We start from the raw sequence: 27508 nt of genomic DNA, 5'->3' as shown, positions 1-27508 counted from the left end.
TGTTGTTGATACGGTGAGGCAGATATAGTGGATTTGCTTCCCTACAGGAAAGAATATTTGAAAAGCAAAAAGCAATCAGTAATTGAGCCTTACTGAGTTTCTGTTTTGTGTCCAACACAGTGCTAGGCACTAAACAGGTATAAGAACAGGATTCTATCTGGACCGTTGAGATGCTCACAGCTTGATTAATTAATATAAAGCCATAAGCAAAGTTAATATGTAATCCATTGGCAATAGATGTAAGATTGAACTAGAAAAGGGACCATCTTTGATTTTACAAATTAAGTACTTGTATTTTCTCAGAATTTATCACTGAATTTCAGATTCTGTGACAAAGTCTCTCAACAGGGTGTGTCCTTAGATTCCATTAAGTTCAAATTACCCCTTGGCTTGAGGCATGATTCCTGCTGGTTTAAGGCAGAGCCCTGGAATGTAGACTGAGAAGTCATCCTTTCTTTTCTTCCTTGCTAGGAAAATACTGTGCAGCCTGCAGACTCTGCAGGCAGGTGGAAGCACAATCACCCTCAGGTAATGGGAACTGAATACATTCAAGTACTGTCTTATCTAAATGGCTTGACAAGTTTCCTTTTGCCTGGCTAATTGCATGAGTCTGCTCTCCTTTTTCTTCTGCTCTGCTGGTATTCCACAGGAATGAATGCTAATGATGGGCCCTGGACGAGAACCCCCCACCCCTTCCCTCTCCTTGCAGCTGGAGAGCACCCCTGGGCCTTGCTTGCTGACCCCAGGGGTATTCTAGGGTATTTCTTGTAATAAAGGAGTTTTCACACTTGCTTTGGACACTTATAGGCAAAACTGTACCAAACTCCTATTGATTTTGGTGAGGTGATGTGAGCAAGGTTGAACAGCTGGGGGAGACTGGTGGGGCTGAGACATAAGGACTAAGTGACCCATGGGTCACTATAATTTCCAACAGTTCATCTCCTTCTGTTCTCTCTCTGAATTCAGCACAGCCCATTTAAGGTAATTTGCCCCAAAACCAGATCTAATAATGCCCACCTATGTTACACGTCAAAGCTGGTGATTATGGAGATAGTGGGAGCTAAAAGTAATTGTGTTTGTGACCACCATCAACCAGCAATGAGGGAGGACAGCAGTTAGCTCTCCTATAAGAACTTTCCCATGAAGGAAAAAGTTGTGAATCAAATCTTTTGTCCCTTTAATCTCTTGCTCTGGCTCACTTTTGTAATGCATAGGACAATTTGGCCCCCAACTCTTCTGTTGTTTTTTCTAGGAAGAGAGGGGACTGAGGTTGGTTCAGGCATCTGAGCCAGTCATGGGTATGATGACTGGGTACAATTTCTGGGAACAGTACCCCACAGATGCTGTTTGCAGGATGAGTTGTAGCTGGCACAGAGCACTTGGGAAGGGCAGAAAGACATCCTGTAACAGAGTTCAGGGCCTTGGGGTCAGCAAGCAAGTCCTTGGAGTAGAGTCTTCAGCTGGTTTGTCACTTTCTCTTGTTTTATGGGATGAAGAAGCGCCTGACAGTGAGGTCCTTATGGTAGGCACTATGTCCCTGCAACTGTAACAGGGCAGGGAGAGAGGGTCATCCCTGAACCACAAACCTGCCTGCTCTAAATAGGTTCTGCCATCCTCTGCATCAATACAAGACATAAGAATTTTAATGGAAAGGAACTTAATACAATGAGTATACAGTACAGAAGACAAAGAATATAATGTCTAAATCAAACACCTGAAGTTAGCCATCCCCTCATGGGTAAAAGTCCACCCAAAAGGTATTGGTCCAAAGCAAGGCCTGAAAACCCTCCACAAGACTAAAGCACCCATAGAAAAGGGTCAGAAATGACCAGACATATCTGGGAGCAAAAGAGCACAATCAAAATCAATATAAATTCTGCCATGATCATCCTCCCCACAGGTCTCTCACCCACATCGCTTTCAACCAGTCCAGGGCCAAGAAACAAGCATGGTTTCCTCACATGTCTCCCACTGCTTCATGTGGCTTCCTCAGGTCTCCTTCTGACTCTCCATCCAACTTCCTCCTTCTTCAGAATCCTTCTCTTCTTTTCTCTGTTTAGCTCTACCCTCCTTCTGGGTGGGGCAGGGAACCTGGAACTTCCCTTTTTCCTGGGGACCACCTTGTTACTCAACTTTTACACACTTCTCTCTGGACTCCTGGCGTTCAGAGGAGAAAGATAGAGGGAAGTATGTGGTTTTAGGAACAGATTTCTCAAAGTTTTGGAGATTGGAAGTCTAAGATCATGGTGTTGGCAATATCAGCTTCTTGAGACAGGCCACTGTCTCCTGAGGCCACACGTGGTCTTTTGTATATATCTGTGTTCAGGTTTCCTCTTATAAGAACAACCATCATTTTGGATTAGGGCCCATTCTAATGACCTAATCTTTATTCAGTCACTTTTTTTTTTTAGACTATCTAAATACAGTCACTTCTAAGGAATGTGCTGGGGGTTAGGACTTCAACATATACATTTTGGAGGAAGAGGGTGTAACAGGGTGGTCCCTAGGAAAAGGGGAAGTTCCAGGTTCCCTGCCCCTCCCAGAAGGAGGGTGGAGCTGAGGAGGGAAAAAGCAGAGAAAGAGAAGGAATCTGGGAGGAAGGAAGTAGGATGGAGAGACCGAAGGAGACCTGAGGAAGCCACATGGAGCAGCAAGCTTGTGATGGAGAAACCATGCTTTTTTCTTGGCCCTGGACTGGTTGAAACAGATATGGGTGAGAGACCTGTGGGGCAGTTGATTATGGCAGCATTTATATTGATTTTGATTTTGCTCCTTTCCTACCAGATTTGTCTGGCCATTTCTGACCCGTTTCCATGAGTCCCGGCCAGAAGGTGCTTTAGCCTTGTGGCGGGCTTTCAGGCCTTGCTTTGGGCCAATCCCTTTTGGGTAGACTTTTGCCCACGAGGGGATGGGTATCTTCAGGTGTTTGATTTAGAAATTATATTCTGTCTTTCATATTGTATACTCACTGTATTAAAATGCCTTTCTATTAAAGCCTTATATGTTTTGTCTTGATGTGCCAGATGGCAGAACTGATTTAAAGGTTCAGGGGTGCCCTGTAACAAGGGCACACAACATTTTGTAAGTCTAATTTCATAAACTCTGATATGGTCTTATTGCTTGGTTGGCATTCTTTTCTTTATGGCCCCATGTTAACGGAGAGAGGGAGGCAGGCACCGGGAGAGTGAGAAAATGTCTATAATACACACATTTTAGAAAAGCTTGAATGAGCGTAACACAACTTGGAGGACTGGAATTTTGTCACAGACAAAATGTTAGCACTCAGGGTGTATCCCTCATCCACTTCCAGGTGTTGTTTATACCTTGAGAAAGACATTCAATAATTTCTTAGGATAAGTGCTCTCTTCTGGGTTTTCTTGATGAGGTTCATTGGAGAGCTTTGTATTGGCATCCTATTTTCAACCTGTTGGGGATTGGCCTTTGCAAACATGGAAATGTCTCCAGCTTTCAAGGCAATAGATTTCCTTCCCTCCACACTAGAGGGAATGACCGGAACAATCTTTCTTTTGTACTTCCGTAAAAAAAAGTTTCATGTCCAATTTAGTCTTAGAAAAAAAAAAAAAAAGGGAGGAACTCAAGACTTAGCTCTTTGTAACTTTCTAAAACAGCTGTTGTTTAAAGATGTGTTCTCAATGAAACTGAACACACAGCAGTGAATGAACTTCTTCCCAACTATGTGCTAAAAGTCTGGAGTGACAGCGGATCCTCCCAGCTGAGAAGCTGCTGCTGAACAAAGTGGCCTGAAACCTCAGTGGCTCTGGCTCTTGTGTGCACTTCCCTTGCCAGTGTGCAATCGTGGTGGTTTTTTCTGTCAACTTCCTGCAGGCATTTTTCAATGACTCACACTGGGCCCCTTTTGTGAATCCAGGTGTGTGAGGTATTCCCCCTTCATGCCATCTGCTCTTTTATGCTCGGCAGAGGAAAGCAGGCGTGGAGTGCCGATTCTTGTCTCTCTTTCAAGTACTCACTCTTCTTGCTGGGGAGCGATGCTCTTCTTAGGATCTTTGTTTCTACATAGAAGACGGGTTACCTCACATGTAGGCCCCAGAAATGAAAGCTTATGAATGGCAAGCAGGTAAGGGAAAGATGTACCTTTTGGTTGTTTTGGCCAGGATATGTTACTGTAGGGACAGATCAGTGCTTTATGAAGCTGCACTTTCTTGCCACTAGCTGCTTGGTTAGTAGTTCTTATCACTGGGTCAGGGGTCAAGGGTGACATTCGATAAGCTTCAGATCTGTCCTGTGAAGAGTTACACTGTATACTGGCCACATAGTGGGGTATTCTACTCTCCTTTAGCTTTAAATATGAAGATTAAGGTGAGGATGCAGATTTATTGGACCCTTAGGGAAGAAAAACTAACAGACTTCTTTTCACATTCAGTAGCAGTATAAGAAACTAGGATTTATGTAATTAATTGGATCCTTGTGGAGTATCTCTTCAATCTCTTACATACTCTCCTTAGGAAAAAGATGTTAAAAAAATCAAGACTTTTTACATTTTGAAAACTCAATCATCATTTATAGAATTAATTATAAACATTGGTTAATTATAAAAAACTTCATATGCAAAATGTGCCATAACTTGCAGTGGACATTTTTCATCCATTAAAAGGAATAGAGCTCTGATTTCCAGCCTTCAGTCTTGATGGACCTTAACAGTTTTATGCTAAGTGAAATGCAGACACAAAAGGACAAATGTTGTATGATTTCACTATTATGAGTCACCTCAAACAGGGAAACTCAGAGACAAAGTAGAATATGTTTCCCTGGGCCTGAGGGATGAGGATGTGAGGGGGAGTAATGAGGACTTAATGGGTATAGAGATTTTGTTTGGGATGATGAATTAGTTCTGGAAATGATTAGTCGTGACAGTTGCATAGCATGGTCTACTTAATGCCACTGAATTCTATATTTAAATGGTAAATTTTATCTTATGTATAATTTACCATAATAAAGAGTCTAAAAACTTGATTCCAGTGTCAGAAGAGTATACAGGACTCTTACAATCGTAAAAATATAAAAATTAAGCTTTGGGCCCTGCCTGGTGGTGCAGTGGGTTAAAGCTCAGCCCTGCAAGTGAGCCAGTTACTGCAGTGTGAGTTCGATCCCCACCATGGAGGTGATCCATGTGGTGCAGCAGACCTCTAGTCTTGCCCGCTGCTCCCCTCAGCAGTATACCTCGTTGATCTGTCTGTTTGCTCCCCACTCTGTCTTTGGTGAATCCTCTCACCTTTGGCCTGCACCCCAGTTCTGTATGCATAAATAAATAAATCGTTTTTTTTTAAATTAATCTTATGCTTCTTAGACATATATTACCTGAGCTTGTACTTGTCTGAGGGCAGTTTTTCTGTAGCTTTGCTCCTCACTAGCAATAGAGAAAATCTCTCTTCTAGACTCTTGGCATAGACTACAGCCTCAGATGATTACAGACCAATTCCCACTCAGTTTTCCTTTGGGACAAACAATAAAAAGCAAGTCATCATTTTTGACATTATATGACATATTAGTCAACCTGAAGAATAGAATGTATGTATGAAAACACACACACACACACACACACGAGAAAGAGATTTATTTTAATGATTTGACTCACATAATTGTGGAGGCTCCAGCTTCAAAATCTGCATGTCAGGCCAGCAGACTGGAGACCTGGAAAAGAACTGGCATCAGCTTTGAATATCAAGGCCGTTGAGAGGCAGAATTCCTTTTTCCTAGGAAGACATCAGTCTTTTAACACCGTTCTGCCTGGATGGGGCCTAGACACAGTAGGGTGGGTATCTGCTTTATTCAAAGTGCACTAATTAAAAATTTAATTTCATTAAAAAAAAAACCTTTAAAGTAATATCTATGTGATCAAAATATTAGGTATTTGACCAAACAACTAGGCACTGTAGTCTAGTCTGATATATAAAGCTAGGTAAGTTGATATATAAAATTAACCAACACAAATAGGGATATACATATATAACAATTTCTTTCCACTTGGGCATAGTTGTTAATTGTCTCTTACTTAAATGCTTGTAGAAAAAGATCCCAGTTCTCTCCTACCTCTTCATCTACGTTCAGATCTCATGGTATCATTATTTCATCAACTGGAAGGGCTGTCTTCCAAGGCAGAGCTGGTTAAATGGCATAGAGTCTTCATTGTGTGTGCTCTGACCTGCCAGCCTACCCCGAGATATGTCAGTGTTACATGAAGTTCTGCCAGTTCCTTGGTAAACGGCCGTTTTTGTGGAGGGATGTGATGAGGTATATGTTTTCACCAATTATTACTATTCCCAATTAGACTAGGCCCAGGTGTGTGTTAATAAAATGTTACCTCACTCTCTGTAGGCTAAATAGCTCTATCTGACTTGAGTCCAGGACTTCATGTATTTGATATTGTTCAATCGATTATATCACTGCTGTTCTATTCTCAGGTTTTCGAACCTTCAGAGACCTGGTTTTTTTATAGAAACTATTCCACTTGTTCAGGAAGGTAAACCATTGTCAGCAGTGGTTCTTACCTTATCTCTCTTTCTTTTGGCAGAATGGCTACTGTGGGTGTGGATCATTTGATTGTTCCAAAGGAGAGTCTAACGACCCCAGCCTCTGTCTCTTAAGGTAAGAATCCAAGTGGTTGTACACAACCCTTGGTTTTTCACTTGGGAGCTCTGGGGCTAGGTCCTCAGGGACCCATGTGGACTTTGAACATCTGCGACACCATCTTTGGCCAGCCCCCTCCGTGTTGTGTAGGGTATTCAAGCCCATCTGCACCCTTTATTGCTCCGAAACCAGACGAGCTACCCATGAGCAGCTTAACAGAGCAAACTCGTCTATGTGGCAAAATAGTGAGAAGACTTGTGTATGGTCCTGGGATTTAAAAGCTTGGTTTTAGTGTAACTTAGTTCTGGAACTCAAGGAGCGAACCCCATGCTCAGTACATAGTGGGTTAAAGACTCCTCTTTTTTTTTTTTTTTTTAAAGATTTATATACTTATGCATACAGAACTGGGGTACAGACAGAGGCACAGGGGCTGTGAGAGGAGTCACTAGAGACGGAGTGGGGAGCAGAACAGGCAGACAAAGTGACGAAGTACACTGATGGGCAGGTCAGGAGACGTCTGCCGCTCCAAGTGGGTCACCTACAGGTGATTCATGCTGAAGTGGCTTTAGGTTCTTAGTGCTGTGCTTTAACCCACTGTGCACCAGGGAGGGCCAAGATTTCTCTTTTTTAACTCAATACATTAACTTGGTCAATTAAAAGAGAACCTTCCGGAGTACCTGTTCTGCGTCAAAAGTGGAAATCTGTGGTGGGTGGGGAACATGCTGAAAAGTATCTGTGTCATGTGTCTGCACTGACTGGTGAACACTTGTAATTCAAGGGTATGTAAATGCTGATCATTAGAAAATATTTCCTGATGCCCAACAGAATGAGAGTATTACTCCAACGAAAAATAAGTGACAACATCCATGTGGGCACTTTGAAAATGGTGTGTTGTCGAATGATTGCTTTTTTATCCTGTTAATTTCACTCTGCTGGGTTTAGGCTTGGTGCTTAATACACAGGCTCACCAGGTTCAATGGTTAGGTCTGTGTCTGTTTTCCCAGTGAAAAAACTGAATGTGAGGTCTTGTTTTCTGAGGTCAGTGTGCCATGGTCAGGAATGTCTTTTTGAGGCTGCAGGGACCTCAGCCAGGTCTGCTTTTCTCTCTGCTGTGGGCTGTCAGCTCCCAGCCCAGAGGCCCTTACACACAGACCTCCCACCTTTCATCTGATGGTGAGAAGACAGTCTCCAAAGGAAGTGTGAGATTGTGAGCTGATGGGGCCAGCGCCATGTTTACCTTTCCGTTTCTTGTCTAAAGAGCAGATTGAATTATTAGCATCTGTGTTTTGCTAATGATAATTACACGTTGCAAGTACAGAGCAGAATTCTGTAGAATCTACTAAGATGCTCTCCTTCTTGCCTTTTTGAAGGGATGACATTGTACTACCCTAATTAGGCTCTAGAAAACAAGTAGGAATCTGTATATTACCATCCCTGTTCCCCAGGGCGTACTGGGTGGTGCGGGAGCTGGTACTTCAACTTAAGAGTCCGCTGTTAATAAACCCACAGGGTGTGGAGATGACAGAAATGGGGCTCCATGTTCAGCGAGACATACGGCGAGCCTGGGGTGATGGACACCCAGTGCCTTTTTAGATACTGGGCTACCCATGACTTTAGGGACATCATCATGACCATAACAACAATGGCAGTAAAGCCAGTGCCTCTGATACTGTCTCTGTCACCACCATCACCACAGCAGCTCGTGGGCTCTTATGCACGGCCAGGCATGGTGCTAGGCGTGTTATTGGCACTCTCTTTTGGAATCTGCACAGCATTGCTATTAGTATGGAGGCCCTATTCATGTCTATCTTTGTAACTGAGGAAACTGAGGTTTAAAAAAATTATGTATCGTACTTACGGACCATCAAGCCAAAAAGTGGCCATTATGAATGCCATTTGTCTCCCACACTTGACCTTGCTCGCTCCCTTTTGCTCTCTGGCGACCACCTGTGTCTCAGTGACTCTTCGCACTGAGGTCGCTGAAACATTAGAAAAAAAAAAAAGGTAAGTAGCTCGAGATGGTTAAAAACTATCTGGCCTGCGGACAACTGCAGAAAGAATGAAGAACGAAAATCACTCACTTTAAAAGATGCCAAGTATAATCCTATTAAACACATTACTGTGTTTTGGTATAACTTTCCCCTTGGGGTGTGTGTGTGTGTGTGTGTGTGTATATATGTGAAATTATATCTATAATTTTGTAACATAAATTTATGTTATATAAAATTTATCTAGATGAAAAATTAACCATTGCAAATAGGGATATACATATATAATAGAATGTCCTTCAAATTAGGCATAGTTATTTGTCTTCTTTGTTTATATTTATTTTTTTATTTAAATCTTTTACATCATTTAATTTGCTTATTTGAATCCACGTAGAAAAAGATTCCAGTTCTCTCCCATCTGTTCATCTAGGTTCAGGTCTCATGATGTCATTTTTTCTAAGCACGGTGGTTTAATAGCCAAGAATCTTCACCGTATATGGCAGTATGGACATGTGTTGCTCTGATCACAGAATTGGTAACATTAAGTATGAACTCAACTAATGTGAGCCTTACACTCCCAAAGTCTCCTATAACATATTACCCCTTGATTATGCTACAAATGATCAATTCTTTCTATATGTTACAGATGAGAGAAACATGAACTTGGTATTTTATCCCAATGAAATATGAGATAAGATAGGTTTTTGCTTAGATCTTGTCACAAAAATCAAAGCTTAGAATATAGTCATTCATCTGATCTGCAGAAAAATTAAGGGTTTGAAGCTTCCTGTTTCCTTGGAACCACGTATCTAGATCATGAGGATTGTGTGGCTAGTTCTGGTTGACTCTCCCAGGCTCTCACTGGTGATACTGACCTTGAATTGGCTTGTTTATGTCTTGAAGGTATTGACCCACGTTCATCATGCAATATCCAAGACTGTTGGTGTAAAGCTCCTTCCAAGGAAGCAACACCTTGTTATTTTTGGTACTATGTTCTATTATAGACAAAAAGGAGCAAACCCACCACTTCTTTCTGCAAAGACTATTTGGCACCTATTTCTTGGTCTAGAAAGTTTGCCTCATCTGCCCAGATTTGACCATTAACTAGTCTTAGCATTTCCTAGGTTGATTTGCTGCTTAAATGGCTTCACTGGCATAAGTGGGAATGATGAGAGCTTGGAGAAAGCCGATGCTGGCGGAATGGACAAGTAAGCTGGTTTCATGGGTGTATTTGTGTTTGAAACACTATTAATCATGACACCTCATTTGTGTAAGATACTGCATATGATTTCCATTGTATAATAATCAACCACCCCAAATTTAATGGCTTAAAACCACAACCATCTTTTTGTTCATCATTCTGTGTGTCAGCATTTTGGGGTCAGCTGGGAAGTTATGCTCTTCTTGCCTTGGGCCACACTTGCCACTCAGCTGGTGCCCAGAAAGATTGTCCTAAAGGACATCTGCTGGGATGACTCATCTCTGTCACATCTCATTGTCAAGTAGGCTAGCTCAGACTCTTCAGATGGAACATTCTGACAAGAGGACAAGAGACTAAGCTGCCTATCCTATTGGTCAAAGAAAGACACAGCACCTGCCCAGATTTAACTGGAGAGATTCAGCCTCTTAATGGTGGGAATAGCTGCAGATAATTTATGACCATTGAAAACTTATCAGAGTTTATAGTGTTGTCCTGTATTAAGTACTTTTTCCTTTTTGGGATGCTTGCTTTTCTTTACCCTTATTCAAAAAGGTTTATCCCCTCATAGAAACTCCACTCTGGCAGACTGGTCTCTACAGCAGAGCTTCTCTGAAGAGTGCTTTACTGCCTGCTATTGCACTGAATAGGTCATCCTGCTTTACAGCAGGTGGAGAGAACACACCATGGGCAGCCGGTGGCTTTTGTTTCCAAGGCCTTTGGGGCTGTTCTTTCCTTGCCATAAACCTAATTGCTTCCTGTGATGGTTCTAGCCAACACAGATCAGCCCTTTAACTCTCTCCTGTTGGTCAACTAGATTAGTAAAGCCTGCACTTTTGTTTTTCATAGGTTTGGTTGAGTAACATTAGTTGGCCTTAAACTTTGGCTAACATTGCTTATTTTGGGGACTGGTAGTGTCAAGGGGGCAGATGTGAGTGAGTGGACAATGGGGAACAGGGTGATCAAATGGCTCACACAGGAACCCCAAGTGTTTTAAGCAAAAGTTCTGGCCTTTCCTGAGTGGGAGTTTATCCCCGTGTCAGACATGGATTTGCCTTGAATTCATGGCAGCTGCGACTCACCCTGGGATTGCTGGGTTTCATGGTTCCGCTTTCTTGTTAGTTTTATGACCAGTATTGTAGTAGACAACACTTGAAAGTTTGTGTAAACCCCCACCTTTTTTTTTTGAGCAGTGAAGATGACTGCTTTACAATAAACACTGAAAAGGCTTAAAGAGGAAAAGAACTTAGCTGTAGGCTGGCCCTTGCAAAGAAGGCCTCCCTGGAGAAGGTGTTCTAAATGTTTAGAATGCATATTTGCACTTCTGTCCATGCAGCTATCAAGCATCTAACCCCGGAGACAAACAGGTGCATTAACTTTCTCACAATTCTCAGTGGCTAGTTCTTAAAAAGTTATTATTCTCTACAATCCAAACAAAGGATGGCATTTCTAATCATACCTTCAGCAGCTCTTGAAATTCTTTCTCTGCAAAGCCTTTCTAGAGGGGAGATGAAGACTCCCTCTGTGTCTAAACATGACAAGCCCGTACACGATTCTTCTGTTCTCACCACAAGCCCTTTCCCATTCAAGCTGCGGACCCAGGGGCCTGTGTACTGCTGGCCAAGTTCCCTCACACTTCTCTCAGTTGAGCTGAACTAGGAGATAGAGGGCAAAGGTGGTTTCTCTTGGATGCAGATCAGTATTGACAACCAGTGTGATGCCACCAGAGAGACAACAGTGTGACATCCTGCATACTTTCTGATGCAGGAGCCTGACCTCTTCTGTGTCTGAACTCCAGGGATGCTGTGACCCTGTGTTTGGTTCTGTCTTTTTCCTGAAGTTTACTGTGGAGCATCCAGTGTTTCCAAGTAGGTTATTAATACAGTCACACAGAACAATCCTGGTTGGTGCTGCTCAATAGGATGCTAGCGTGATGTAGATGGTCACTTGCCATCTACCAAATCCATCTTTTCCTTATTTATTTTAGTAGTACTTCATTTGTCATTAAGCAGTATTTTTCTTGTATAATATAAGTTTACTTTTACATCATTTTGTGCCTTTTCCCACCTCAGTTGTAATCCCCGTGGGCTTACCATCACCAAATTACCGTGTGCCATCACCATAGTATAGTGCATTTCCCTCCCCCCACCATTTTTGATCCCATTACTCATTCCACCCCCATAATATGTCTCTGATATATAGTTGTTCATTATTATCTTCTCTCCTGGTCCTTTATACTCCTGCTATGAATGAAACCATCTGCTATTTTTCCTTTCTTTCTGGTTTATTCCGCTAAGCATGATCCCTCCCAGCTCCAGCCATGTTGCTGTAAAAGGCATGTTTATCTTTGATTAATGCTAATATTCCATTGTCATTAAGCAATATTTTAATAAATCTCCCCCTTTGGTAAGTGAGAGTAATGCAATGTGGAATATGGGGGAGGGGGGAGGGAAACGGGATTCAGATTAATTTGGGAATGAGAATCCCTAAAACATTCATGGATTTGCTGAGATTGGCTATGATTCTGAAAGGGAGAAGTTTCCAATTCTCAAGTCTCCCAAAATAAACAGCCATGTCACAGGCTTTATGTCCACTTGTTTTAAAGATGTGGATCTACCGTATTAGAATAAGACACTACATTTTATATAAAAGTTTCCTGAAATACCCCAGGCAGAGGCCAAGAGAAGAGATCATGGTGGTCCGATGAAATTCCTCACCTGGGTTACATATGTTCTCTTGCCATTGCTCTGCTAGCTCGTCCATCCCTGTTATCACCAGAGGCCAAACGGATAGTTCTGTGACCAGCTTTCCTTGAATCGTGAGCTAAAAGGCAGACTTTAAATACCGAGTATTAAGATGCTAGGGAGGAAAGTGGCATTGATTTATTTGTTCTGGTCTTGGCCAACCTGAGAAACCTGTCCTGTTAGTTAATGAACAACTGTTTTTATCCTAACTAGTGGCTTCAAGAGAACTATTACTCATCCCATCATTACCTCCCCACTGAATCATCCGGGCTGGCTCTTGCTGATTTCAACTGCATCAGAATGTTCAGGCTGTGGATTTGAAGTCCAAGCTCCCTTCTTAGAGATATGAATGACATGCGCATGTCTTGGACATGCAGCCATGGCTTATTCTGGAAAGATATTTCATGGGCCCATGTGCCTGTATGAGAAAAACTGTTGTTTTGTATGGTCAAAAGTGGCCATCTTGGTGATCTATTATTATAGAAGCAACCAGATACTCCAGCCTGCGTGAATTTGATTTAAAGGGCAAGGATATGAGAGATAATGGTTTTGTAAATGACTGGTGATTGGGGCTACCTTTTGCTTGTGCCTTCTTAATAATGCTACAGTTTGACCACTCAGTGTTTAGTGAAGATCTTTGGTATAGCCTCGTTAATGTCCTGACCTTGTGATGGTGTCCAGAGAGCCTTGATACCTAAAGAATACATGTACCATTAGTGGTTGTACTAAAAAAAGTCCACAGGCATCATTTCCATATTGCAAATTCCACCTTTCGCCTTGCAGGTCATGGTTCTGAGGACTCTCCTCGGGCCTTGTCGTATATGACTTGGATGATCAGATGAAGATGTATGGGAAATAGATCAATGTTGACATATGTTTAGCTCCATTTCATTTAAAAAATCAGTTTGTTTCCGAATTCTTCACATTTCTATTCACTAGAAATGTAGATCAAACTTAGTTTTGAGTGGGAGCTGTCTTAAGACTTAGTTGAACCATCACATGTTGATGGGAGATCTTGACATGCAGAAAATACAAAATATTCAAGGCAGAATGCTGGATGCAAGTTTGGGGGTTAGTTGAAAATCCTACCTCTTTAACAAATTCTTAACTAATCCTTCCTGGGTTTAAGTAAAATCTCCAGTTGCTTTTACAGGAGCTACTCTGTCACCTTAGTTTATCTTCAGGCACTTGAAATACATCATTAAGACACATCAAAATTAATTTGCGTCCCTTTAAACTGTAGACAGAGCTCCTAGAGGCAGGAGCCTGGTCTACTTGATCTTGAATTCCTAGGACTAAGAAAAATAAGAACTGAAAAATCCATACCTTTGGCCAAGCAGGCTTATATGAAATACATTTTGGTAACTGTTGAAAATAAAACTGTGAGCCTGACATTGCCAGCTTGACAGCGTGTCCTGCAGGGTCAGTGCTAGAGGGAGCCTGGTTCTGGGCAAGCTTCTGGGGGTAGGAGGACTCCTGGACTGGCCTGCGGGAAAGGCGATATGCGTGCCCCACAGCAAGTGACTTTCATCTTCGTCCATGATGTCTGTGTTGAAATAGGGAGGCAAAGCCCAGGCGAATGTTAAGGAAACAAAACCAACTCTTTTATTACTCTCTACAGCATTTATAGCCAAGTCCTCGTTCATGTCCATTTCCTTGAGGCATTCTGACAGTCATTTTAATGATTTATTTTCTTTTTCACCACCTGGAAAAAAAAAGCAAATAATATTTTATCACCTTTTGGGTAGACTTGATATCCTTCTCTTCATTTCATCGCTTTCTGTGTCTATAAAATACCCCTTACCTTTCAGTTTTTATAACTCAAGGACAGAAATTCTGTTTTTCTCATTCCTTATGTGAATACAATTTTCTTAGTTGATTTTTCTTTTGGTCCCTTATTCCCAGCCTGTATTTTTGTTGTTGTATCTGTGTGGAATGTCGGAGGCAGGGGAATGGGACTCATGGACAGCCAGCCATGTTTGCAGTAACATGTACTTCCCAAGGAAAGGTTTTTCTTTCTTTTTTAAAATTCTTTCAAGGCTCTTTTCCACTATTGAGAGCTATGAGACTACTAGAGCCATTGGTGTTGAAGAAGTGATTGTGCTGATTTAAGGAGAGAAAATTCCACCACTGAAGTTTGCACTATGGTTTCTTTCCAGGATCTACACTAAAAACCAGTGATCTGCATGAGAACTCTCCATTCTGAGCTACATGTCGTCAGCTTGCAGGTTTATTTTTTTTACCCTTACGCTTTTTGCTTATTTTTACCTCAGTTTCCACAGGCCTCCTTACATTAATGTGTCATTGGCAGGACCTTCATTTGACCAGTTATCCTAAGCCACAAAAGCTGCTTGGGCACATCTGCGGACTTGTAAGGGCAAAGTTTCCTTGGAAAGGTGATTTCAAGTCCCAGTCGATGCAGTATGGGGATTGTGTCTACCCCTTCCAATGAAGATTTGAGAAAGGGATTTCAGGGTCCTTCCTGCAGGGATTCTGTTGTACACATGCAGAAGACATTCGCCTCAAATCTTCTCCATTGGTGGCTTGTCAACCCTCTCTGCTGGAATATTTCTGTCAGCAGGGTTGTTCTCAGGTTTCATTCTCTTGTCGGGCCTTTTAAAACTTGACCCCCAAATCACTCTCATAAAGTTTTCAGAAGGAACTCTTTCCTTTCTGGCTATCTGACAAGTTAGCAATTCCCCCTTATGTCAAACAAAGTTTTCCCTTTCCTGGAACACAAGTATAGCTCAGCTATTCTAATTAAGACAAGTTTTAAGACCTCTCGCCATTCTGGCTGTTGATTCTTAGACTTCCTAATAGAAATAGATGTTATGTTCTAAAGGTAATTGGACTCATGAAGAGGAATTTTGCTTGATCCAGATCATAAAGATGATGCTTATTTGTGCATTAGCTTTTTGGCCTTCACACTATTCTGGGTGTTCTAAATTACAGCTAAAACTCAAATTAATACGTATCTCATAAGGTCTTGGCTGTTTTGTACCTATGCCACTGATAATTTGAACCAAAATTTATGACTTTAGATTTAGTATTGTGTTGGTTTGTTTGGTGCTGTAATATATGGAGTCTGTTTTCAAATTTTCATTCTGTTATGAAACATAGTTACATCCTTGCTTGGCGCCCTTGCAGGTTTGATAGGAAATCTTATCTTCATTCATCTAGTTGATAAAAACAGTATAAACAAAGACAGAATTCTGCACCAGTTTAACTCATAGTTTAGGGTTCAGAATTAGTCTACCAAAAAACATTACTCTGTAACTCATAATTTTCTGTCATTTTTACAAGGAAGAAAAAATTATTGTCTTGCCAAAATTTTCATTGTATATAAGATTCTACTGATTTAAGAAACTGGAAACCATGTCACAAAGGAAGAGAGATTTGTTTGGCAATAGTTTACCTGCACTTACCCACCTAGATCTTGCTAATCATTGTGTTCTTCCCTGCTCATGAACTCTTACTGATCTGTACCTTTCTTCATTAAAATTCAAAGAGATTTACTTGTGAATCTTCAATGTATGATGCAGTCCTCAATAGATGGGACAAGATTCCTGCCTTCATAATGTTTATCATCTAATAAGGAGATCACATAATACTCTGATAATATACATTTCTGTGTATCATGTTATTTGTATACTGAAAACTAAACATAGCATGTTAGGAATGTACAGTGGTATAGTGAATTATTAATTATTACTAGGAGGCCTAGTAAAGCTATGTCCAAGATAGCAGACAGTAGCCTGGGAGTGAGATCAAACAAGTAGCATTTGAGCTGGGCCTTGTAAATTAAGGAATTGATGGCTAATTTAAAAAGGATGGAAGGGCATTCAAAGAAGGGGAAAAGCTTCCATTGATTAGGCTGTGCCTGGAATCCACACCTGGTCTGTAAGGCCCTTCTGCCTGCCTCTACTACTTCCTAGCTGAGACTTACATTTGGTCATGGTAACTACTGATGTCTTTGCCCTCAACCACAAGTCATTTTGACTCACGCTTTCAAATCATATCTAATTTTTGGGTTGTTGGGGATCCAGGCTAATCACATGATCAAAACAAATCCTTAGAACCTGTCTGGTAGCTACCTGTGTTTTGCTTGACATTCACCCCATAGTAGCTACAGAGGGCAGCCCTATTATTACCCTAAAAAAAGTCCATGCAGCCATAATGGATGCATACCTGAAGAACACTAAAATTAGGATAGTACCTATGCTGTAAATAAATAACAATTTTAATAAAAAGAGACTTTCTCTGTCTCTCTCTCTCTCACACACACCCAACCCAGTATCCCATGCCCTAAGGCTTTCCATCCTTATTTTTGAAATGTCTTATCTGCTTTCATCCTTTGTTGAGTTAAGAAAATTGGAAGTGAATTAATTCAGCAGTGTTTACATTTTCTAGAGGGTGAAAATGGTGTTTCAGTTATTACATGTGGAGAACTGAGGAACCAAGATGTGAATATCCTGGTGTTTTTTTAGGTTGCAGGTGGAATTGGCAGCATCAGTAGTTAAACAGCCCCCCATGGATATGAGCTGAGTAAATTCAATAAGCGCTGTATGATAATTCAGAGACTAACCCTGGAATATGTCAATGGTGATTCCTCCAGCTGCCTTTCTGACCACTCCCCATTTGGTGGGGAAAGCTTTTAATTTTCCACTGTTGGATCTGATCCCATTGCATATGTAGCCAGTTGGCTAAGACAGTAACCTCCAAAGCTGGCTGGAATTCTGTTTTTAGTGTCTTGGCAAGAAGGAGAGATGTTCATTATAACTGGGTACCATAGCTGTTTTTCCATCTGGCCATTTCCTCCTGCCTTTTATAACCCTTTTTCTTTGAGGAATAGTAGTGTTGTTTTTTGTACAGATAATGACTGTAGATGACCATGAGTGAGGAAACAATTCATGCAATGCTTTTTGGCTTAGAAGGTGGACATTGTAGGAGTCAACAGCAGGATGCTTCGCTATTGGATCTTAGAGGCTGGTGAACAGGGCACATGCTTGTGAACAAATCTCATGACTATTGGGCATTTCATTCTACTTTGCTTACCAGGAGTGACTCCAGTAGGTGACCCTTAGTGCTACTTACAGGCCTGGTGGTGGTTCAGCGAAATCTGCCAACAGGGAAATTCATGATGCTCACTTCTTACAACACCTGGCACTATCTCCTTCCTTCCAAGTATTTCTTGCTATAATCTAAAGTGAAAAAATCAGGAATGAAGTAATTTATTGAGATATGTACATCAGCTAGGCATTGTGAAACATACTCTATAACAATTCATTTAATTCTATTTCTCATTTCTCAACAGTCTTGAAATTTTATATTACTGCTGTATTAATGACAAAACTAAGATTCTAAGAAGTTATACAACTTGCCTAGGCTAAATCACTCCTAACAGTATTGATCACTTTAAAATTCTGGATTGGAATTAAATAAAGGATAAACTAAAGCTTGAAAATAAATATCCATGAGGAGCTAGAAATTTCAGTACTGGGGTAGAGAAGGAATTAGGCTTCCAGCATAGCTTTTTTAAAATATAAAACACAACATGTAGACAATGCTTTTGTTGTTCTTTCCTTCTGCCATCAGATGATGTCAGAGCTTGAATATGTTTTTCATCTTTTGCAAATGTGAACTATTACAAACAGATCATCTTGTCACTGCTACGATCTAGAGGTCAGTGCACAGTTAACTCAGTTTTCTGTCATTTTAACCCTTCCTGCCTCTTTCAAGTTGGACTAAGCAGTGCTTCCTGTCCTTTAGTTGATGCAAACCAACAAAAGTGACATGGAGTCCAGTCGTGGAGAAGCTTAGTCTTGTCAGAGGTCAGAGCAAGCTATCTGGTAGCTTCAGATGAGTTAACTTATCTGGGGCTAACTCCACTTCCTTTGGAAACTTGGTTTCCCTTTAGACTTGAGAAACATCTCTGAAGATTTCCTCTTGATACTGCTATGATGTATACATGATCTTCTAAGCCAGACAACCATTTTATGAGGTTCTGGAAACCTGTCGGTGAATAGTCTCCTCTTAACAAGTGGTCTATTCCTGCGTTTACCCTCGCCAGTAGGGCTTGTCAGTAAATCTGTCAAAGTTCAGACCTGTCTGTGCAAAGCATGCTTTCTGCCTTCCCCAAAGGGTTGAAAGACAGCCTGGTAGAGCTCAGTGGGATGGAAATTACTTTTCTTATTGTTCAAGAATAAAAGTGTGTGTACATGTATCAGATTTCTTTCTAGTCTGGCTACATAGTGGGCAAGGAATTACTGTTTGTCCATTAATCAATTTGTGAACTCCCTAGTTTTTAGGGGAATAAAGGAAATGACAGCTTTCTGCAGGATTTCAGAATCACTGGCTAGTGGAATTTAGGAAGGAGCTATGCACGCCAGGTGTTTCCACAGTGATGCTTAAGTAGCCTGTTCAGGAAGCACTCAAAGGGAAGTTTGTGTATCTAGTTCTTGGACCAGGGACTAGAGATACTCAATGTCTCGGAATAATTATGGGTCTTCATGGGGGTTAGAAAGCTCTGCAGTTATGCAGATGACTTTCAAAGGCGATTCAAGATATTCTACCTCTCAAACGAATCCACCCATCCCAAGAACTCTCAGCAGCCAGCTGACATGCCAATAGCTATGGTAAATCCTGGAGCATTCACATGGGTGAGTTGCTCATGAAGCCCAGAGAGCTGCGTAACTTATTTTAAGGTTTAATATTCCTGACAGTGGTGATCAAATAAAAAAGCAGATTCTCTTGTATAGATCAGCACATATACCATGCACTATTTCCCCCCTGGATTTCTCACTGGGATGTATTTATTTGTAGTGTTGGCTTGGAATGGAAAGAGCATTTGACTTGCTATTATTTAAATTGGGCAATCTGGCTACTGAGTAGTGAAATCAGTTCAGAAAGGTCTGTTTTTTCATTTGTTGCTCATAGTCCCTTTTGGAGATATTTCTCACCACTCAAGCCATTGCAAAGCTACCACCTAGTGACATGCTTCACCCTACAGCAGGTACATGTGATCCTGCCTACGGATAGGTCATCTTGCAGGAAGGTTTTGTCTATCATCTGTACATCCCATTCCCCTAAACTGATAAGCAGTCACATAGTTATTTTAGGAGTTCTCATTTCTCTAATTCACAAAATGAGTATGAAATATTTCAACCCAAGTTAAAGTGGAAATAACTATATCATGTAGAAATTTTCTATAGAATTTGATTACCTTTATTATTCTTGACACAAAGGAAGGGAACGGGAATACCAGAACTGGAGAATCTGTCCCATTATAATTGGCAAGAAGGCGAGTTCTGTCTGCTGAGTTTTCCCTGGGCAGGTTTAGTCTGTGTTTGCTATCAAAGAAGAGAAATACTCTAGTTGTGGCAAAGACATTTTGTCTGTCTCAATCAACACAGTCAAGGTGATGGTAGACTCTGAAAAAGCAAGGGCAATACTTTTTTTATGACCCAAATACAAAAGGACAGATTTACTAGGGCTCTGCTGGGCTTTCCCCCCTCAACTTCCTGATTCAGGGGGCGATGTAGCAGCAGGTACAATGTTCTATGCTGTTACACAAGTAAAACCAGCAGACTTAATGGCTCTGCTTCTGGGTCATAATTCCTTGGTAACAGCAACAGCTCCAAAGCTGTCACACTTCTTTCTTTTTCCCAGGGCACACACATCTATTTTCTTAAGGTAGTTTTTTGTTGGTGGTGACATTAGTATGGACTTTTGTTTTTGTTGTTGTTGTTGTTTTTCCTTAAACCATAGTATAAGTCTACAAAAAGACACCAAAGTGAGAAAGTGAGTATTGGGATAGATTAGTTAGGGTCATGGATTAGCCAGACCCTTTTTTCACTAGAAACACCCTCGGTTTTATTTGTCATGAGGAAGCTAATAGTCCAACAGGCCCCAGGCATGAGTCACTGCTCTGAGGCCCAGACTGGCTGAGATGGGCAGGATGTCTCCATGTCCCCATTTGCCATCCCCACTACCTGTGCTAGTCTGTTTAGGGCATTGGGGGGGCCTGGTCCCATCTTCCACAGGCTCAGTAAGAGTTTGTGGGAATCGTGGCCCCTGTTCAAAGGGCATCAAATAATTTTTGTTTCCTGAATTCTCAGTTGCCTGAGTTTTCCCCCCTTGATTTATTGTGATAACACAGCTGATTTTATGTATGTTAGGATGTACAATGCAATGTATATATTGTGACATGATTCCCCCAAATTAACACATTCATCACCTTATATCCTAACTTGGGATTGTGTGTGTAGGAGAGTGAGGGAGCTATATAAGGACCTTTGAGATCTACTCTTAGCAAATTTCAAGTGTAACATACAGTAATATTAACTGTAGTCAACATTCTGTACGTTGGTATTTCAGAACTTAAAATCTACTGACCAGTGTCTCATTTCCTCATCCCACATCCACCCCCCAGAGACTACCATTTCACTCTCTGGTTCTGTAACAGGGAAGCTCAGATTGGACTGGGCTGCCTGTCTGTGGGGCCTCACTCACAATTCAGTTATACGGCAGGTACACACAAAAGGGTCAATAACGGGTTTATTTACAAAAGGGGAAAGGAATAGGAAACAATCCAGGGGAAAGAAAGCAGTATACAAAGTAACTGGAATACCTTATGGCTAGGCTGACTGAACATACCTAGTCACGCGGTCTGTAGAGCCGTTCCCGGAGCGAGAGAGAGCGCAAGATGCAATCATGCCCTATTTATCCCCCAGATGTCCCAGAATTCCTGCCAGCTCTGTCCTTGGGCCCTCACAGTTCTCTCCCTGGTACTGCTGGGAATTGTAGTTTCCGATCACTGGAGTAGGGTGTAAGGTCCAGAAAGCTGGAGTAGGGGGTGGAATCCATAACACTCTGCAGAGTTCCTTTAGGACATCCTTCCCCTTAACAGTTCCATAATTTTGGCATTGTTGGTTTCTAAGTGATACCATGCCACACAGTATTTGTCTTTGTGTGTTTAGCTTTTTTCACTTGGCATAATGCCCTCTAGGTTCTTTCATATCATCACAAATGGCTACTATATTATCTGGCTAATACATATGTGTGTGTGTGTGTGTACACACACCAAGGAAACATGTATCACATTTAAAAAATTCATCTGTTAGTGGAAACAGATGTTAGTGTTTCTGTGTCTTGGCTGTGGTGAGAGCTGTCTCCATATTGCAGTGAGGTGGATATTTTCTTGGAAATCCTAATTTCCTTTGAGTATATACCCAGAAGTGAGATTGATGGATAATATTTGAGATGTTAATTTCTAAAGGAACCAGCATGCTGTCTTCTATTGGGCTGTACTACATATTTCACCAGTGGTACACAAGAGTTCGCTTTTTCTCCACATCTCACGACCATGTAGCTCCTGTCTTTTTGATGATAGACATTTATGACAGGAGTGCAGTGGTATCTCTTTCTGATTTTCATTTCTGACATTTAGCATCACTTTAGGTACCTATTGGCCATTTGTAGATTAGTTTTAGAAAAATGAGTATTGAGGTCCTTGGTCTAGTTTTAAATTGGGTTGTTGTTATTTTTTCTACTTAGTTATCCACAATATATTAAAGGTTTATACATTAACTCCTTATTAGATACTTGTTTGCATATTTTTTCTCGCATTCTATATGTATACATTTTATTGATGCGTGCTTTGGCTCTGCAAAAATTTGTTCAGTTTCCAAGTTGGAGCAGTTGAAATTGTCCCTGAAGTGACTTTACCTGCTTTGTGACCTTGAACCAGGTTCTTCATCTCTGTTCTATTTCTTCATTTGCTTGTGGCTGGGACTGGACTAGACCAGTGACTCTATGGATGTTTTAAACTATAGTGTGCTTTACTTGAAGGAAATTTTGTAAATGCCTTAGTAAAAGAGAATTTATGAGACCTAATCTCAGTTTAATTGTGATGAGGGACCCAGAATACCTCCTCATCTAAATCCTACCTAAATGCAATTCTCCTTTTTCTAGTCTATTCTGATACCAGGCTAACCTGTGCAGGAAGCCACCCTAAATCAGAACTTAAAATGCACCTAATTTGACTTTTGTTAGTCCTGATATCTGGACACTTGCAAGGAGACACCTTACATATTTTAAATCAATCAATTTGAAGTGGCTAAATAGATCATAAATTTATTCAAAACTCATAATGTTCTTTTATATGCCCTGTTCCTTGTAACAGTATATTTACATTTACTGTTGTGTTATTCAGCGATGTCCAAATGAAAGTAGGTGATGGATTTTGTGGCCCACACCAATGTTAACCTCTCAGAGCTGTACCTGCCCTGGTATAGTTCCAGAAACTCACTCTACACCCCACTGTTTGCTCCCTCTGCGGTCCCAAGACCACGTCAATTTGCTACAGCTCCATCATGTCGGCCTCCAAAAAATAGTCTGGTTCTTTGAAAAGACCGAACCCCAATTCCCTGTTCTCTGAAAGTTCTGTGATTAATTTTCTATTTAAACCTACTTTCCCACTTCCTTCTAATACTAATTCATGCTTAGCCAGGGAGATACTGAGAATTTGACTTCAGACCACCACAACAAAGCAAAGATTGCAATAAAGTGAGTCAGACATATTTTCTGGTTTCTCAGAGCATATAAAAGTTATGCTTACACCCTATTGTAGTCTAAGTGTGCAATGGCATTGTGTCTACACAATAGTAGATATACCTTAATTAAGTGTGACACAGACACAAAATGAGCATTTGCTCAATGCAGGTTACCACAAGCCTTCAATTTGTAAAACAAGCAGTATCTGTGAAGCACAATAAAACCAAGTGCAGCAGGCGAGGTATGCCTATGTGCGAGTCCCTCCCAGAACCTGTGGCTGTGCTCTTCACCCATCTTGTGGTCTTCCTTTCCCATGTGGGGCTTCTGTCCTTTTGGTCACTAGCCATTACAGGCACCTTTCTAGTGCTTCCCCATGCCCTCTTCTCCTTCCTGTGGTACTTAGCAAGGAGGCAGCCAAATGACAGAATTGGGAGACAGCATAGGCCTAGGGTCCCAGCTGCCTATTGGCTAACTGCTGTCTGCTAAGCCCATTGACTTTTTTGGGTCACAGCTCACTCACTTGTAAAGTGGGACTAATAACACTATATCTTTCTTGCCTACCTGGGTGTGCTTTTGTAAGAATTAAAAGAAATATATGAACTTTATTTAAGTACTTTTCCCTTATCAGAGTTTGTTCTTATATAATAGATTACTATTACTTATTGTACCATGTAGCAGTCATTGGCTTATTTACTCATACTCTGCCCTACACTTCAGTCATTCCATGTGTGATGTCTGGTCTTGTTTGTTTAGGTCAAAGATTTTTCTTTTTAAAATTTCTGTGGTTGTCCCAGTGCTGACCACACGATGGGTACTTCATGTGAAATTGTTTACTACAATTTCATTTCTGATATTCTCCAAGGACTTACTGGTTTTGGTGTGCTGGCCATAGGGGTCATTAAATTACTCAAAGACAGCTTGAAACTGACATGCTCACAAAGCAAGACTGAAATGGGTGTGGAAGACCTTAGAAGCTGGATAAATAAGTTGCTTGGTGAAATGCTCTGTTGAAAAATAATTCAAGTGGAACTCAATTCTATGCCAGTTGGACTGTGGTTCTAACCATCATTCCCCAAGTCATTGTAACCTTTTAACCACTTTGTGGGGGTGGGGGTGCAGACTCCTCCCAGACTCTCAGGAATGCCTGGGGAGTCCTTTCCCCAGATAGCAGAGAAGCCCTTTTGTTAGCTTCCAGAGAAATATCGTGTATTTTAAGTCCACATGGATTTGCATTCAATTTTATCCTAGCTAAATATGTTCCTTGAAAACAGTTTCGTGTATTATGTTATCTACTATAGGAGGGAATGCATTTGGTGTTTTGGTTAATAATTGGCAAATTCTTCTCCATGTAAGTAAAAATTATTGTAGATAACGGAAATACCATTTTTAAATAACTAAAATGCCTTCAAGAAAATAAGGTATCATGTTATGTTAGACTTTGGCCTAGGGGGTCAGGAATGTGCTGACTACTTTTTACTACCATAGTGGTTTAGTTTGTAATGCTAAACTGATGAGGAGTGAAACTTAGTCCCCCACCCCCATTTTCTATCCTTGACATATTCAATGTAACTTATGCTTCTGGAAGAACTGAGTGTTGTTCTAAGGTGAAATTTCTAAAGAATGGGGATAAGGGAGTTAGCTTTTCAAGTTCTAGGCTACACAGTTCCTTTATGTGGACAGATCCTCAGCAAGACGCTGGGCCAGTGCTATAAGTGTACGTGTGTTCCTTTCCCCCTTCCTGTATTCTGATGGCATCTGTGGAAACCTCAGCCATCAGGCTTATCTAATTTTAAGATTTATTTATTTATGTATAAAGAACTAGGATACAAGGCCAGAGGAGTGTGGGGAGAGAGGATTCACCAGAGACAGAACAGGCAGATGTACTGAAATACACTGCTGAGGGGAGCAGTGAGCTGGTTAGGAGAGGCCTGCAATGCCATGTGGGTCAGCTCCCTGGGTGGATATCAAATGTGTGCTGCAGTGGCTGCGGTATCTTCTTAGTGCTGTGCTTTAACCTGTTGTGCCACCAGGGAGGGCCCCAGGCTTATCTTTTTAAAAGAAAGTTTTTCCTGAGATCGTTTTTCTACTTGGCGTAGGTGCTTATTTCTGTGAACATCCTTGCATGGTTTCAGCAGAAATAATTCTGTCCCTGCCACAGCTACAGGAATCACTAGCATTTCTAGAAAAATGTAACGCCGCAGGACCTATCTTCCCACAGCCACATGTTTGCCCCTCATACTTGAATATAATGACCGTCATGTAATGAGAGCGTGGACCCTGTCTTGTGTTTTTATTTTAGCTACTCATAGTGCATAGTAGGTACTCAGAGTGTTTACTACATTAGTAATATATATAGTTTCCATTTTGAAAGTTTAATACTTTCTCAGCTAGGAAAACCCCAAAGATACATTTGGATTGATGCCAACACATGATGTTTCTAACCAGTGCTCAGTGTACTTACCCATACTGGGAAGCCAGAGTCATGGAGCAAGTTAGCCAGAGTGTGGCCAGGCTGCCGGTGTGCAACACTGCCAGGTTTCCTTAGCTCTTCACTGCAGGCTCAAAGGAATTCCTGGATCAGCTTTTTCTCTACCTAGCAGATCTTACTAAATTATTAGATTTCTGGGATTCTGAAATTTTCCTTCAGGATTTCATAACCAAATCAGTCTTGTTTGAATGTTGATTTTTGCTGTTGCTGGTATTTTCTTCATGGAAGCTCCCAAGTCCATGTCAGTTTGATATTTCTGTACTTCTTTTTCCTCTTTTTCATAAAGACATGGAGTCACTGACTGTTTTAGTGGTGAGAAGTCTGGTCATCGTTGCCAGAAATATGTTCTGAGCACCAGCCATGTGACAACAATTATGAGCGTCCTTTTTAGGACTCATTTCTGTGTAGTGTGCACAGTCATCTCTCGCCTCAGTCCATTGTCCCATAAAATGCTCCTTACAGGAAAATGAGACTGAACTTTCACACCTCCTTTCTACAGCATTCAGCAAACACAGGGGCCTCTGCTCTGTGACACACCCATGGTTGGAGGTGACAGCTGACTCCTGCCTGCAGGGAGCTTGAGCCTAGCGAGAGAGGGCAGCAGGAACCTCCCTTTCCTTACCACACTCTTTTTTCCCCAAGGACTGATGCTGTGGTCTGACTGGTTTCATGGACCGGTGCGGCACTCAGAGATCGAAAGCAAGGATTTTTCAGCAGACTGATTAAAGAAATCATTGAAGAGAACAATTAGGGTTTGAAACTCCAAACTTGAGCAATCTCACATTAACCTGGAAAAGCAGCAGCAGCGATTGCCATCTGCTGACATCCTGCCCCTGGACAGGGAGCCAATGTTCCAGGCTAGCTGGCCTTGCCACGAGCTGGCCAGGACAGGAAAGTCTCTCTGATTCTAGCAATTAGAGCTACTCTGTACTCTTAATCACAATTGCTTAATGACATACTCTTCTCTAAAGTATGATTTTAACTTAGGGTTGTTTGGGTGGCAAGGCTTGGAGAAAGGAAAGGAAGCAATTAGGGAGAGAGAAAAATTGTTTCTTCCTAGTCAGTTCAGGGTTGTCAGAAAAGAAGGTGAATGACATCAGTGACCAGGTGTAAATGTAAGGAAGTTGATTTAGAAAATGAATCCTTCGAGTCTTGTTTGGGTGAGGAAAGCATTGAGATCACAAAATGAAGCAGCTGGTATGTTCTGGAAATGTTTTTTCTATATGCCCAGAATTTGAATAATATACCAAGTGGAATGCATATATTTAAATATTTATGTACAAATGGCTGTCATTTCTTAGCTGGCTCTGCCATGGTTGTATGACTTGATACAATTGTTTTTAAAGTGATCATTTTCTAGATGTTCAAAAGGCATTGTACAGAAAGAAGAGAATCACAGCAAATCAAGGGAAATGCAAAAGAGACTATTATATATCAGAGCAAAGAAGTTTCAAAGGCAGTATAGTGTGGGGATTAAGATGGAGGAGGAGTTTGGAATTGGACCTGAATCTAAATTCTGTCCATGTTTTACTAACTTTGTCGCTTTGGGTAAGTTACTTCTCTCTTTAAACTTTCCACCCCTCATCTGTAAAGTAGGGATAAATAATAGCACTCACCTCATAGTGGTCATATGAGAATTAAGTGAACTGATAATGTTAGGTGCCTGATACCTATAAGCTCCCAATAAATACTAGCTTACACAGGAATTTATTCTGCATGAGGTGCTAGAGAGGAACCCACTTGCGAATCCTTGGAAGGTCAAATCTCTCCAAGAGTGGGAGCTTTTAGGGCCTGAAGTGACAGCAGTGGACACAAGGATAGGTTCTTAATAAATGCTGGCTGGGATACTGAATAGTCACCCCTGAATCTTGTTTTTCTAGAATGTTCTAGATGGTCTCTTCCTGGTGCAGCCTTCCCCACAACCTTTGTT

General features: G+C 41.2%; 1 protein-coding gene across 2 annotated transcripts in view; it reads left to right on the top strand.

Annotated features, from left to right (window-relative positions):
* Positions 1-27508, top strand: part of LYPD6B (LY6/PLAUR domain containing 6B) — a 113353-nt gene that overhangs the window by 58776 nt on the left and 27069 nt on the right. Inside the window, exons 1-2 of one of the 2 annotated variants that reach the window (XM_012724836.1) lie at positions 471-528; positions 6551-6624. The gene's annotated coding sequence lies outside the window, so the exon portion shown is untranslated. Of the gene's footprint in view, positions 1-470; positions 529-6550; positions 6625-27508 lie in introns of those variants that run through there. The other variant, XM_012724834.1, reaches the window with a different exon arrangement.

This window comes from Condylura cristata, unplaced genomic scaffold (assembly GCF_000260355.1).
Source record: "Condylura cristata isolate star-nosed mole 26May11 unplaced genomic scaffold, ConCri1.0 scaffold00002, whole genome shotgun sequence".
NCBI classification, from domain to species: domain Eukaryota; kingdom Metazoa; phylum Chordata; class Mammalia; order Eulipotyphla; family Talpidae; genus Condylura; species Condylura cristata.
This window is presented reverse-complemented; position numbering and strand designations above follow the sequence as displayed.